Below are 15,336 nucleotides of genomic sequence, written 5' to 3'. Positions count from 1 at the left end.
CATCGTGCTTACTTATTCATTCACTGACCTTCACACTTATCCCCTTCGCTACGACAACGTGGTGTATGCGGCCGGAACACTTACCCGGCTCAAGGAAGATGGACATTCCTGCCCTGCGTAGTCCCAGGTCACCCGCGAGCAAGGTGTGACACCCGTTGGCCCGCCAAAAAGGTAGCAGGTGAGTGGTTACCATCGCCGGGGGAGGTAGGCTACTATCATGGGAGTAACGTGGGGCCAAGGCCCTGTAGCTGGCCTTGCATAACACTGCCAGACTGGGAGCTCAACCACATATACCAAGCAGTGAAAGTTCGGCCTGTAGACAACTTCTCTTACAGTACACTTATACACAGCTCATGCTCGTAAGGACTATGATTCCTCTTTTTTCCCTGCACCTCGCCACGAAGAAGAACCCTGTCCCGATCCTGGCGAGGCGTTATCTGCCTCAGGAAGGTGGCTGCTCCCTTGTGGTCGATGAGTCCACTCGGCCACACAGGCAAGGGTACCAACATCAACTACGACGGCATAATCTCCATTTATTCTGTTGCTACCACCAGATGATTATATTCAAGTTAGGGAAGGTCTCTCGCCTCTCCCGCTCAAAAATCTCCCATGAACTGAATGAACTTTGTCCTTATCTGGGGACAACAGTTCTGCATAAGTTCGTCTCTTCTACTACTCACTTTCATCTGTTAGTTAAAGTTCGTAAGATGAGAGAGGCTTAGTATGTGTTGCTACTTATGGATGATGCTCTTTGATATGGTGCATCAGGGAGAAAAAGCCACAGGAATTCCCTAAGTGTGAGGTAGACGTGGTGGGATAGTAGAACTTATATCCCTAGTATATTCTTTCTCCCTCTAAACAATTTTATTTCAAATGAGGAAGGATGCTCAAACGCGAAGGGGTTAATTGAAGCTATATCTGACCCCTCCCGTTAGATAAATTTCTCCCAAGCTAACTGAAGTCGTCTATAGTCTTCTTACTCCCACTTGGCCCAAAAGTGTCATCTCTTCCTCTTGAATGCTGAGTTACTACAATATATTAACACTAGAACATGAATACTGTGGAACGGACGTAGAACCATTGTATTATCTTATTTTGTTAGTTAGCATCGTGAAGGAGCTGACAAAACGACGAAAATCTGGGCCCAGTAAAGGTGAAGGCACTATAGTATTAGCTAGAATGAAATGGAAATGACGCAATAATGGAGAGAGAGATTAAGAAGACGACTTATAATAATGGCTATCCACAGCATGAGTGTTATTGATGTAGTTTTTCAGTATTTGTTAGGTGCCAATCTTTACCCAGACTATGATGTTCAACCGTCAACTTTACAATCCAGGTCCCAAATTCAATTCTACCCGCGAACATGGTGGGGTAAAAGTTGCAAAATTGGCTCATTCAACATAGCTCACCATAGATACACGTAAAAGTTATTATGCACGTATTTACTGCAGACTGAAACCGATTTGCAAGACACACACACACACACACACACACACACACACACACACACACACACACAGTTTACGAATTACCAAGCACATGTACCCCTTAATGTGCACGCATGTACTGTATGTAAGTAAAAATTGCAAACACACGCTAAAGACAAATGCAAATATCATATGAAAATTCTCTGATGTATTTAACTCCAATGCAGACACGATCAAGCAAAATGGGCTAGTAAAACACACACACACACACACACACACACACACACACACACACACACACACACACACACACACACACACACACACACACACACACACACACACACACACACACACACACACAGCACTCCAGATCTGGGCCAGCTGCATCACTTTCCTTTCACCGTTGCCTTTCCATGTGGGTGATCCAAAAGCATGGGTGTGGTGGGTGAGGGGAATGGGAGAGGGGACGTGGAGGGAAGGGAGGGAAGACTGGAGAGTGGAGGGAAGAGAGGAGAGAGGGCTGGAGAGAGGAGGGAAGAGAGGAGGAAAGGGAAAGTCCAGGAGGGGAAAGGAGTGAAGAGAGGAGAGAAAGGAAGAGTGGAGAGGAGAAGAGGAGAGGAATGAAGAGGAGAAGAGAAAAGGAGTGAAGAAAGGAGAGAAGGAAAGAATGGAGGGGAGAGGAAAGGAGAGGAGAGGAGAGAAAAGGTGAAGAGAGCAGGGAAGGGAAGTGATACGAGGAGGGAACTAAAAGGAAAAGACGAAATGAATGAAAAAAAGAAGAAAGGAGAGAGGAGAGAGGAGAGGGAGTGAAGAGAGGGGGCAATTGAGGAGTGGAGAGGAGAGGGAAGGAATGAAGAGAAGTGGGAAAGGAAGAGTGGAGGGAGTAAATAAGGGAGGGAAGAAAGAAGAGAAAAGGAAGAGTGGTGAGGAGGGAGAAGAACTGGAGGGAGGAGGGAAGGAAAGAGAGGAGAGAGGAGGAAAGGAGGGAAGATAGGAGGGAAGGGAAGAGTGGTGAGACGAGGAAAGGAGGGAAGATGGGAGGAAAGGGAAGAGTGGAGAGGAGAAAAGGAGTGAAGAGGAGTGGATAGGAGAGGAGAGGAGTGAAGAGAGGAGGGAAGGAAGGATGCGGCCAACAAGGGAAGTGAGTGAGGGATGAAGGAGGAGGAAGTGGCAAGCGAAGAGGCGGGGAGTAAAGAGGAGAAAAGTGAAGAGTGGAGGGAAGGATGGATGTAGAGAGCGAAAGGAAGGAGTGAGAAGGAGAGCAAGTGGATGGACAGCAATGGATACAACGGAGTACAAAGAAAAGTAAACAGCATCAAATCTGTTGGTCTTTTCGTGGCTGTTTGGTATAGGGGATGTTAATACTAATACAACTCTTCTGTCAGCTAAAGACAACGACAGAAACTTCGCCCAACAAACTCTCCTGACAAAGCCGGCAAGAAATCGTGAGACGGACCACCATGTAGCACAGAAAAGCTGTCATTGGAAAGAGGGAAAGGAAATCTTATTGTACACTATCTGCCTGAAAAAGAAAGTAACATTAAGTCAACGTTATTAATCGATGTTGTTCTGCGGTTGTATCATCCAGGATTTTAAAAACTAAGAAAAAAATTATATTCACTACGGAAAAATATTATGTAGGAGTGACCATACTTAACGGGGGTTTAGACGACAGATAATTAACCAAGCGAGTTTGAAAGGTTAGTACTATATCATAATTTACCACATTTGAGGGAGGTTTGTTCCATACATTTACAACTCAATTAAAGAAGAAGTGCTTAGCTTCATGTGACTGAAATCGCTTGCCGATAATTTTTTGTTCATTACCTGTAGTATAATTTGAGGAGGAAATAGGGAGGGAGGCGAGGAAGGGGAAAATGTAATGAACGGGAGAATATGATGGGGAAGGGAGGATATGATTGGGGAAAGGGAGGATATGATTGGGAAAGGGAGGAATTGACTGGGAAAGGGAGGATATGGCTGGGAAAGGGAGGATATGATTGGGGAAAGGGAGGATATGACTGGGAAAGGGAGGATATGGCTGGGAAAGGGAGTAAATGATTGGGAAAGGGAGGAAATGATTGGGAAAGGGAGTAAATGATTGGGAAAGGGAGGAAATGATTGGGAAAGGGAGTAAATGATTGGGAAAGGGAGGATATGGTTGGGAAAGGGAGGATATGACTGGGAAAGGGAGGATAAAATGAAGGAGGGGAGGGGGAAAGCATGGGGAAGGGGAGAGGAAAGGGGATGAAATAATGAAGTGGAAATAATAATGGACGGGGAAAAAAATGGGGCAGGGTGAGTAGGAAGGGACATGGCAAGTAAGGGATGTTGTGGGTGAGAGGGAGGGAGGAAATGAAGGGTGAGGAGATGGGTGAAGGGAAGGGATCAAAGCGTGAGTCGGTTGGGAAAAGTGAAGCAAAGGGAGTGGGTGAAGGGAATCAGAATAAATGAAAAGATGTAAAAGAGAGAGGGTAGTAATGAGGGAGGGAAAAAAACAGAGGTAGATAGCTGGGTATAACAGGTGATGCGAGAGTAACAGGATAGCAATTGTAGCCTGATCACATACTTTTAAAATGCCGACAAGCATCTCCACGTCTCACTCTGCCATTGATTAAGTAGGTTAGAGGCAGGTTATTGAGTAGTAATATTCTCACACAGTTATGAATCGATTTTGACCAGACTATGTGAAGGAATTGGGGATCAGTCAATGGGTTTAAATATTATTCTTGAAAATAACAGGTCAAAGGGCGGGGACCCATGCCAAGGTCACCGTCCCGTGGTAAGGTCAGTTTAAACAGCTTTGATCAGATCTACACCAAACTTGAAGGAAGGGTTGAAGGTAAGGCAAGAACGAATGAGTCGAATTAGAAAACAGTCAGTCGAAGGTCAAGGTTGCAGAGCAAAATCAAACTTTGACTCGTGTGTGTGTGTGTGTGTGTGTGTGTGTGTGTGTGTGTGTGTGTGTGTGTGTGTGTGTGTGATCAAAATAACTGAAGCGGTGTTGATCCGATGTGGATCAACTTGTCGAAGGGACTGAAAGCGAGTCAAACAGCTCCTCTATTGTTTCTGAGAACTACGTGTACAGTATATGTCAAAGGTCAGGGTAACATGGGAAAGTCAACTAATACAGTTTTTATCCAACTTAGATTAAATTTAGTGGAAGTGTTCGGGGTAAGCCAAGTATGAAGAGATATGACTTTGAGAATAACTAGTCAAAGGTCAAGGCCACAGAGTAAGGTCAAACATCGACCTGTGTGCTGTAGTGCACTAATATTTACGTCATATTTGTTGGCATGTAATGTCTTTGTCTGCGCTAGTTTATTTTATTTATTTATTTATTCTTAATTTCCATGCAATATAATTCAGTTTAAGAGACTTTTCCAACTAGATGTGTTTTCTCTCTCTCTATATACCTAGGCTGCTCCCCCAAGGAAAGGGAGGTAGCCGAGACAGGACAACTCACTCTCCATTTACTCATCCATTCAAACACATTCATTCACATCTTAGCCCCAAAGGGGAGAACGGACAGATCCTCACCGCATCACACCGCACAAGGGTCAACTGCGCAATGCAATCAGTGACATCCACAGCAGGGCCCGACAGCAGAACTGGTTTACCCCTGCCACATCATAACAGACCCATCCCCTTACCCGCACCTGACCTGACTAGCTGATCAGACCAAATGCGGGAGAATATCCCCTCAGGGCTGCGTCATCACTTATTCATTCACAATTTCTCTCCATTTATTTCTGTCACGCACAGCCACTCTTCCTTGCTCAACAGACATCCCTCTCGCATCCAGCGCTCTCTTCACACTGTCCATCCATCCTATTCGTGGTCTTCCTCTCAGTCTTACACCTGTCACATCAGATCTAGTTATCTTTTTCACCAATCGCTCATTATCCATTCTCTCCATATGCCCAAACCATTGCAACACCCTCTGCTCAACTCTATCAGCCATCTCCCGAACAACTCCAGTTCTCCTTCGCACTTCATCATTTCGCACTCGATCCATACGCGTCACTCCACACATACTCCTCAGACATCTCATCTCCATTACATTCAAACTTTTCCTCTCTGCTAAACCCATATTCCATGTTTCAGCCCCATATAATGCAGTCGGTACCACAACACCCTCATACAGCCTTCTCTTTACATCCATTCTAAGCGAACGACATTTAAACACTTTTTTCATTCCTCCCAGCACCTTTCCTACTTCATTTATTCTAAACTTCACTTCTGCATCTATTCTTCCATCCACAGAAACATGTGACCCTAGATATTTAAAACAATCTACCTCCTCAAGCAACTCACCATTCAAAACTATATTCATCCCCCTACCATCTATCAACCTCGTACACTTCATCACTTTACTCTTATTCTCATTTACTTTCAATTTCCTCCTTTCACACACCCTTCCAAACTCCTCTACCAACTGTCTCAATCTCTCCTCTGAATCAGTCACCAGTGCAGTATCATCTGCAAACAGCAGCTGCTTCAGATTCCACTCTCCTCCATCAACATTTACCAGACTCAGACCACCTAAAACTCTTGCATTCACCTCCCTTACAACACCATCCATGTAAATATTAAACAACCAAGGCGACATCACACATCCCTGTCGCAGCCCCACTCTCACGGGAAACCAATCACTCACAGCATTTCCCACTCTTACACACGCTCTACTATTTACATAAAAACTTTTCACCCCTTTTAGTAACCTACCATCAAGTCCATACAATCTTAAAACAGTCCACAAAGCCTCCCTATCAATTCTATCATACGCTTTCTCTAAATCCATAAATGCCCAAAACACATCCTTGCCTTTCGCTAAATAATTTTCACACACTTGTCTCACAGCAAACACCTGATCAACGCATCCCCTCCCTCTCCTAAAGCCACACTGCTCATCACTAGATGTGTTACAGTAGATAAAGACTTCATTATCCCCTTGAGAACTAGAGATCTCGTCCTAACAAGAGCTGAATAGAATGATGGTATAGCAAGAGAAAAATGAATAAAAGTCTTTCCAATGATATGGTTAGGAGAGATGAGGAGGGGGTAATGGGAAAGGACGGAAGGGACGCGGCGGAAAAAAGGGAAAGAAGGGAATAGAAGACATGAAAGGGTGTGGCACAGAGACTGAGTGAAGGGAGGGTTGAAAGTGAGAGGGAGGGAGAGGGAAAGGAAGCGGAGAAGTAAAGGGTGTGGTGAGTGAAGGGGCAAAACCAGACGGGACGGCATGGCAGAGCAAAGTCACACAGTGCATAGGTAGAATCAGAAAGCGGTAGTGGCTGTGGGAAGGCGACGGAATGACGGGGAAAGATGCACCTATGAGAGCATATCTTACTCTCCCTTCGACTCCCTGTGCTAAGAGGTGTTGTGCATGTAATTGATCGCAAAGTGGATCAACAGTTATCAGTTTCATCCTTCTTATTCCCGTTACGTCTTTATTATTTCGTTCTTGATACATCCATATACCCCTATCCAGGTTGAAGGCGATTTCTTGTAGTTAAGATTATTTCCCCAAAACTAAACAAAATTGTCTGGGGTAGCAAGGATTAAGCAAATATTACGTCATCGGTCCGAAGGTCTTAAGTCCAATTAAAACCGATGTAACTTCTTACTACCAGGATGTCTGGTATGCTGTATTGCTGCTACCATTATGCAGTTTTACAGAGCTTGGGAATACCAGTTGGAACTGTAGTGGTTAGATATAGCCTTCATTTACCTTCACTACAGAAGGTCTCTCACAAGCTGAATAAAATCGTGTGGAGATAGCAAGAATAAACCTATAAATGAGGTCCAGCTATTCATAGGCTTTATGTCCATATATTTCATTCGCGAGCCAAAGTCCGAGGGGCTTATGTGTTTGGTCCAGTTTGTCTGTCTGTCTGTCCTGTCAGGTTGGCTATTAGCAAGATGGTAAACTGCTGCACGGACTTGTACCAAGTTTGGTTTAATGACTGACGACCATCAGAGGAACAAGTGATTAATTATAGGCGATGAGGTTCCAGATTCAAGGGAAAGTTAGCTCAAACAGTTTAAATCCGATTTTGACCAAACTTAGTAGAAATGTTGAGGGACTGGAAAGACGAAGCCACTCAGTTTTGAGAACAATAGGTCTAATGTACAGGTCGGACAAGTCTGATCTGATATGGATCAGATTTGGTGACAAGGTTTATGTTAGCCGAGGATGGAATTATTCAGTTTCCAGAACAAAAGGTCAATGGTCAAGATCACAGGGTAATTTCAATTAACTTTTTTTTTTTTTGAATAAAATTTCTTGAATAGATTCAGGGTCAAGTAAGGATGAATTAATTGGGTTTCACAGGTCAAGGACACTGGGCAGTCAAAGGTTTGAAATTTAGGCCCTTGTACACAATGAGTGGGCAGCTGTCGTATCCGAGCACGCTGCTCATCAGTTTCGAAGTATGATAATGGATCAGGCTGCAATCAACAGAACAGATGCGGGGATAATGCTTCAGTTCATCACGATTCAACGATTATTTTCCAACTTTTATTTGTTTAATTTATTGGCATACTCCAAACACACGAGTGTCCACTGATCGTATGGATGGGCCTCTAGAGCGACTGTATGAGGCGGGTGTTGTACTCTGAGTGCTTCTTCCTGGTTATGTTTACAGTAGGTTCCCTGTATCCCACTTTTACATATTGATGCCCTTATCGTTAGAAGAAACGGTACCCTCAACGTGGTATGGCCGCTGGGCATACACGGGGTCCTTAAACTAGTATTCTAAACTATAGGGGTTTGCATTATTTTATAGATATTTTTACCGTAAGTGTTCAGACGAACTGGCTTCAATTGTTCCTCCCCTTCACATTTTCTCCCGAAATACTCGGGCAACTGGGAGCGCCCATGAATTCACACTCTCTCCCCCGCAATGCAGAACCTCTGCTTATCAAAATTCATTTATCCCCAGAACTACTACTCTCTGGAATTCACTTCCTGGGAGTTGTTTCCCACAAACATTTAATCCACTTCAATTCAAATCCAGTTGTTATAAATATTTTATGAATGGAGGATGCCTTTAGGCACATGGACTTTTTTTTTTCCTTCCTCCATTCATTATCTATTAAAAAAAAAAAAAAAAAACAGGCTGGCCCTGGCTGCTCCTGAGGAGCGCCGACTCACTAGAAGCATCACAGGGGCTGGAGTGAGGCGTAGGCACAAAGGAGACAGACCGCCTAATCTTTCTAAGCTATCAGGTTTGTTATTTGCTGATAAACAATGTGCCTTTATACTGTGTGGTTTGTTAATTGGGTTTCAGGCCCGAAACTTTTCGCATGTAGCAGTGTCGTCTCAGTGTTATCAATGTCTACCCTGATATACTTTTCTACGCCCCATAACCATATTCATGCTTTATAGGATATTCTGTTTAACAACTATTAATTGTATGGAAAGTGGCTGCACTCCTGGCAGGAGCAGATTGAGCCGTCCCTGTAACACACAATATACCTCCAGGTGGCAAAACGCAGTAAAGGCCTTTTACTCCAGAATACTGGGGTCATTGGGAGTTATGGATTATTGAAAATTCCGGACTGTGACAGGCCCTCTGAAAAGCCCCCTAAACATTAATAAAATAATATTACAGTAATACTATTGGGTTTCATTTCAACTTACCCATTTAAGCGCAGCACAGTTGTAGGTGTGTTGCAGGTGTACCGGTATTACAGGTAAATTCAGGACATCGGTAATTCAGTAATCCACGTTAATCCTAGGGTTGTGGGAGCTATCACGTCACACCACGCGAGGATTCCGTGAAAATTCCGAGAGTAACCCACACTGGGAGATGTACAACGGCAGACTACAAGCCGGGCAACATCCGGGACTTTGTGAGTGGTGGCGTGGGTACGAGAATGGACGGTTCGGCTCAACCGAACCATCATTTTTCCACCCTTGTTAGCTCGGAATAAAAATTTTCCGAACCATCTGGCTTTCCGAACCATCAGATTCCGAATTTAAGGAATTTGATTTATATGGACCACCCTGTATACTGACAAGAGAGGTTTCCACTGATGCATTGAAATCTAATCAAATTATGGCATCTGGTACTCTGAGTACACGATGCTCCTCACTGTAATTCTCTTTCCGTTTATAACATTTGACACAGTTTATTGGCTTTGTTAATAACGTATTTGGGACACCATCCATAGTGTGGCCAGAATTCCATATGGAGTACGGCAAGATTTTTTGCATCAGAATGTCCAAAAACGTACTTCGAGTTGCCCTAACATTTTAAAATTTTGCGTGTGGTCAATAAAGACCAAGACGTTGCAGTTCGAGGCGATTCGAATCGAGTCGAGCCCTATCAAACACGTGTTATATCTATATATATTCACTGATATGGGACATTAGCTTATCTAGGAAGCACTTTAGGAACAGCGTCGAATCCCATGTTCTGACTCTCAAGGTTTCGCTTTAGATAACTTTGCCTTCATCCAAAGGACTAAGGTATATAAAAACTTTGCGTGGCTGCCTTCTTGCCCCCCCCCCCTCCCTTTTTCTTGTTACTGGAATAAAACTTTTAAGGCTTCACCACACCCAAACTGCTCTACCTACAACTTCCATCTTTTCAAAACGAATTAACTCTACAACTTTTCAACGCATCACAATATTGTAACCCCTCTCACCCTTTCCTGTCCACTTACCTCACCCTTCTCTGTCCCCCGCCTCGCAATTAATTTTAAAGAAGTTTGTTACAACCTTCCAACCACCAATCCCCCCAGTATACAGCGCTTATCTAGACAGTAGGTACTCTAGCCTCCCTACCTCACCACCAACCACCATCCCATCACATCCTGCCTACTTGTATCTGTCCATCACCAACATTTTCCCTCATACAACGCCCCTCCTCACACAGTTTACTCTTGTGTATCATACCTCACCACCCAACATCATCCTAGCCCATCCTGCCTACTGCTCCTCTCCACACATCATTATTTGTCCTGTAATTTATAAACCACTGCACAACAACAATATCTTTCCCATAATACCTATCTTTAATGGGTGTACTCCTACCTCCCTGCCATACTGTCCATCACCATCCCAGCTCGGCCTGACCATCTCACCCATTTTCTTTTTGTCAGCCTTCCCCCTTTAATATCGAAGAGAGAGAGAGAGAGAGAGAGAGAGAGAGAGAGAGAGAGAGAGAGAGAGAGAGAGAGAGAGAGAGAGAGAGAGAGAGAGAATCTGTAACTTAAACCTTCTATCTATCTATCTATCTATAGCCCGACGCCCTAATCCCGCAAAGGGTGGCCGCAGACAAAACGCCTCCAAGTCACTCTGTCACCCACCATTTGACTCCCCTCCCCCCAACTCACCCCCCCCTCCCTCATATACCTCTCAACTCCATCCCTCCACCTCATCCTCGGTCTACCCCTCCCTCTCCCTCCCTCCACCTCACCTACATACACCCTCTTAGTCAGTCTTTCATTCTCCATCCTCTCCACATGTCCAAACCACCTCAGTGTATTTCTCCTAATCTTTTCAACCACATCCACATCTACCCCACAACGTTCCTTCACTTCTTCATTCGTCAACCTGTCCCTCCATGTCACTCCACATGCTCCTCTCAAGTAACTCATTTCCACTGCTCTCACTCTTGACTTGTTCCCCTCTTGCAAGGTCCACGCCTCGCTTCCATACGTCAGGGTAGGGATCACAATACCACTTAAACCTTAATGATTACATTTCAGTGAACGCCTTTTGGATATACTGTCCCTCTTACTCTCTATCACCATCCAGCTTCTTCGGCCCACTCTTCTCCATCCATCCTACCCAGTTCTTAATCCCTCCCTTATCCTTCTTATAGTTGAAGGCATAGCTGATTCCAGTCATCTTTGCAGGGTATACTCCACTTTTCATGTGCCAAAACCCACGAAGACCCCAGTTCATTCTGCTTGCTCTTTCTCGCCCGTCTCATCCAGGTTTTGACTTCACTCAAATTTCGAGGAAAATTCCTTGTCAAAATCACTTGAATATGATGACGCTTTTTATTTCATTCTTTTCTTCTGTAAATTATTTCATTTCATTTTGGTAGAAAAATCTCAAACTCGAGGGATCAGACACAACTTTCATTAGCGTCTTCGTTGCAAAGGGCTCTGTGAAGCTGAATAAAAATTGTCTGACGCCAAAAATACAAACCATGAATATTCCATAGTACTGAATAGTTTGCTTTATAAGTCGATGAACAGTGCTTATTTTCACCGGGTATACTCTCCTCATGCCACACCAATGACCACCATCCTGACCCGTCCCGCCACGCAATCTGATCAGAGTTAATTGGTGGTTGGTGGAAAAAGGACGGTAAAAAAAAACAAAAACGCAAGGCAAGATATTTGTCTGCCGTGAGAAAAGTTTATCTTGCTCTCTAAGGGAAAACAAGATGGTCTCCACTCACCTACAATACACTGGCATAATTCTGTGATAATTGGCATGAAGATTAACATACAAGTACACATGAGCCCAAAATTTGTGTGTTTTTGTGACATGACCATTGACTCCATAAATCTAAAAAAAAAAAAAAAAAAGAAAGAAAGAAAGGAAGAAAGGGTCTAGATTTTTTAGGGCATTTGAACAAAGCACAATTGTACCAAGTTTGAAGCGCATCGGTGAAGAAATAAAGGAATGGCGCCAAGTCGAAAAAGTGTCTGGCAGAAAGATGAAAGGAACTGAGCAAACACGGCGGGTTTCCACACTATCTCTGCCAGGTTGGAACAAACACCTTTAGTTATTCCATTTCGTGTGACCCTGTAGTCCTATCACGCCGCAACAGATGGCGCTACGCACGCCTTCGCACGCCACCACTTGAACACTTAGCACCTGACCTTCCATATAGGGATGTGCTGGGGTGTTTACATTCAGGACCGGTGTGATGGGGTCAGGGAGGAGTTTTTACGACTTGTCGGTGAGCCTCCTGGAATAAAAATAAAAGTGTAACCTGTTTATTGCGATGAAGTGATTTCATTTTAGTCTTGCTCTCCCATGGTGCTTTTATTTTCCTCGAGAGAATATTGTCGAAGTGGAATAGTTAGCTACAGCCTCCATTAACGCCTCCACTACCACGGGGCTTTGCTAGGCTGAATAAAATCGTCTGGAGATAGCAAGAATGAAGAAGAAGAATACATCGTCGAATAAAAGGGGTTCATACAGTTCAGATCCTCAAACCATTCCCTACTCAAACCTGCTTCAATCCCGCCATTAGGGAAGAAACAAGACTACTTTATATGGCGTAATTTGGCTGAATGAGTCTAAGTTGGCCCAGTTTGACCCCATTCGATGAAAAATAACTAGATGTGACCTGGCTGGATGTCTATTATATGGACGTGACCTGACTGGATGTAAAATATTTTGATGTGACTTGATTGGGTGTAAAATAATTTGATGTTACCTGACCGGATGTAAAATATTTTGATGTGACCTGGCTGGATGTAAAATAATTTGATGTGACCTGACTGGATGTAAAATATTTTCATGTGACGTGACTGGACGTAAATTGAATTAATGTAATCGGACTGGATGTAAAATAATTATATGTGAGGTAATTGTGCGGGAGTGGATGTGAAAGACGCGGTTGGATTTAACCTGCCGCTTGCCGGCTGACTTGGGACCTTCATGGCATCCCAGTGTTGGCCAATTTTCGTTTCTTTTTGCTAGGTAGGTTAGGAACGATGAAAAAAACATAGACAACAACCGTAAAAGTACTCACAGAACCGTAACTGGTCGATTTCGAGGTCGATTCTCTAACGGTGAGCGACTGAAATGTTTGGAGTAACGCTCGTAGATTTCAGTTGAGGTAAGAGAGATTTATTTTCTTCATGGGTAAGTATCCCAAATGACCCAAGGACACTCTCGAAAGGTATACAGATGATATAGGAAGTGTCCCCAAGCATAATGATGGGCGGGGACGCATTACGACATTCGAGTGGGTGAGTGGCACTTTTCCGATTAAGTTCGTATTATTGGATTTTCTATAGTTTTCATATAAGTGTTTGCCCACACATATATGTATTACGTTTGCGTTTTTTTTTTTTTTCGCACAACGAATTATTCTTGCACATTGTACTCACTATGTGTGTCTTTCCTCGAACACACAAGACACATTACACAATTTGTATGTGAAGTACTTACACTGCACTTATTATTATGAAATTACTTACACTAATTTATACAGACATTACAGTTACCTATGAAATAACTTACACTAATTTATATATACATTACAGCAACACTCATAGGCGTCTTTTTTCACAAGTAACACAGGTTTCTAACAGTTAGAAGTGGAGGAGGGTGTGATACTCCTCAAAGTATGGGATTAGGCACAACCCCACGTCACACTCCACACACTGGTACCTGGTGTCCTTCCGCTGGGTCCGTGGCCGTGCTGTGCTGTGCTGGAAGACGTGGCAGCTGCGTTGGGGAGTCTTTTTTGTGCCTCGTGCGGTGATAAGTTTAGGAAAGGGGTGGCCGGTGAGGAGCAGGGGGTCACTGCAGCGTGGATGTTTGCGAGGCCCACGATCATGTCCATGAGTGCCAGTCAGCTCCCTACATAGCTCTCTGATGAAACCCTCGAAGGTCTCGCTGGTTCCCGTGGTGCTGGCGTGGAGGAGATGGGCGTTCACTACCGTTATATCCAGAAAATGGAGGAAATTTTTTTTTGTACCGCTTCATCGTGGGCATGGCACAGTGTACACTTGAAATCATGGCGTTAGACTGGTCCACTTGCCGCATGTTGAAATAATAATCAGTAACCGCCTCTGGCTTCCAAATGTGAACCCATTTCTTGCTGCGGTAGTCCACGGTCTTTGTGAGGTGCATCAGGGGGCGGTGAACCGTAGATAACAGGTTCACTTCTCGGTCGTAGTGCAGGTGGTGGCGAGGATATTTTCGCCTGGTAAAACACCACCTCCTTCCTTTGCAGCTTCCGGCCCACCATGTGTCACAGGGTTTTCTTTACTGTCCCGCAGACACCTGTCTCCTGCTGGTGCAAGTACCGAGTGAGAATCGCGCTAGTGTACCAGTTGTATGAGGGACAAGGAGAAGAAGAAGACTTACTGATAATTTGGCCTGTGAGATAGAGTCAGGAGTTGGTGAGCTTGAATAATACTCGAATGTGGATGACTGTGTGGCCCATTTCACTGGCTACACTGTTGATAAGTAGCCTAGTTCTTCGCTTTCTCTTGACTTGTTTCTGGATCCTATCTCACCTTTTCTCTGGGAGGAAAGGAAGGTCAGGATTATGGTGAAGTGATCTGAAGGGAATAAAACTGATCAAATTGGGTAGAAACTTAACGTTGTAAAGGACATGAAAGAACTAAGAGGCTCGTGAAACAGAAACAGAACCACACCCTTTGTAGTCTGACTTGCTCTATAATTACCAACTCTCCATCTTGAATACTGATCTGTACCAAGAGATTTACATTAGGATATAATGTTAGTCACAGAGGCGCTATGGAGAGGTAGAAAGAAATAAAAAAATATAGAGACTTTCACAATATATGTATGTATGGTACTGTACAAACTGCTTTAGGTCTTTCGGGTTAAAAAAAAAAAGTGTTGGCTAGTTCACCAGGTGGATCAGTGAAGGGAGAAAAAAGCCAGTAGTGTGATGAACACAGATATAACCTAAAGTGAAAATTTCAAGGAAAGGAAAAAATGAAAAAAAAAGAAGTTTCAATTTAAAAGTCAAAGATAGTCAAAGAATTTTGTCTGGTTAGTTGAATTACTGGATAAATAAAAGTCAAAAATATATTTACTTAGAGAATGACAAGAAAGCCGAGGCGAAAGTGTAGAGAATTTAGAAGAATTAAGTTCAGGAACACGAAAACAAGTTAGATTATTGTGTATATACACACTTCAGTCGCATTTGGCTTTGAA

Source organism: Coenobita brevimanus, chromosome 21 (assembly GCF_032717465.1).
Source record: "Coenobita brevimanus isolate Jiangsu-jjx chromosome 21, ASM3271746v2, whole genome shotgun sequence".
Classification (NCBI taxonomy): Eukaryota; Metazoa; Arthropoda; class Malacostraca; order Decapoda; family Coenobitidae; genus Coenobita; species Coenobita brevimanus.
Note: the sequence above shows the minus strand (reverse complement) of the source record.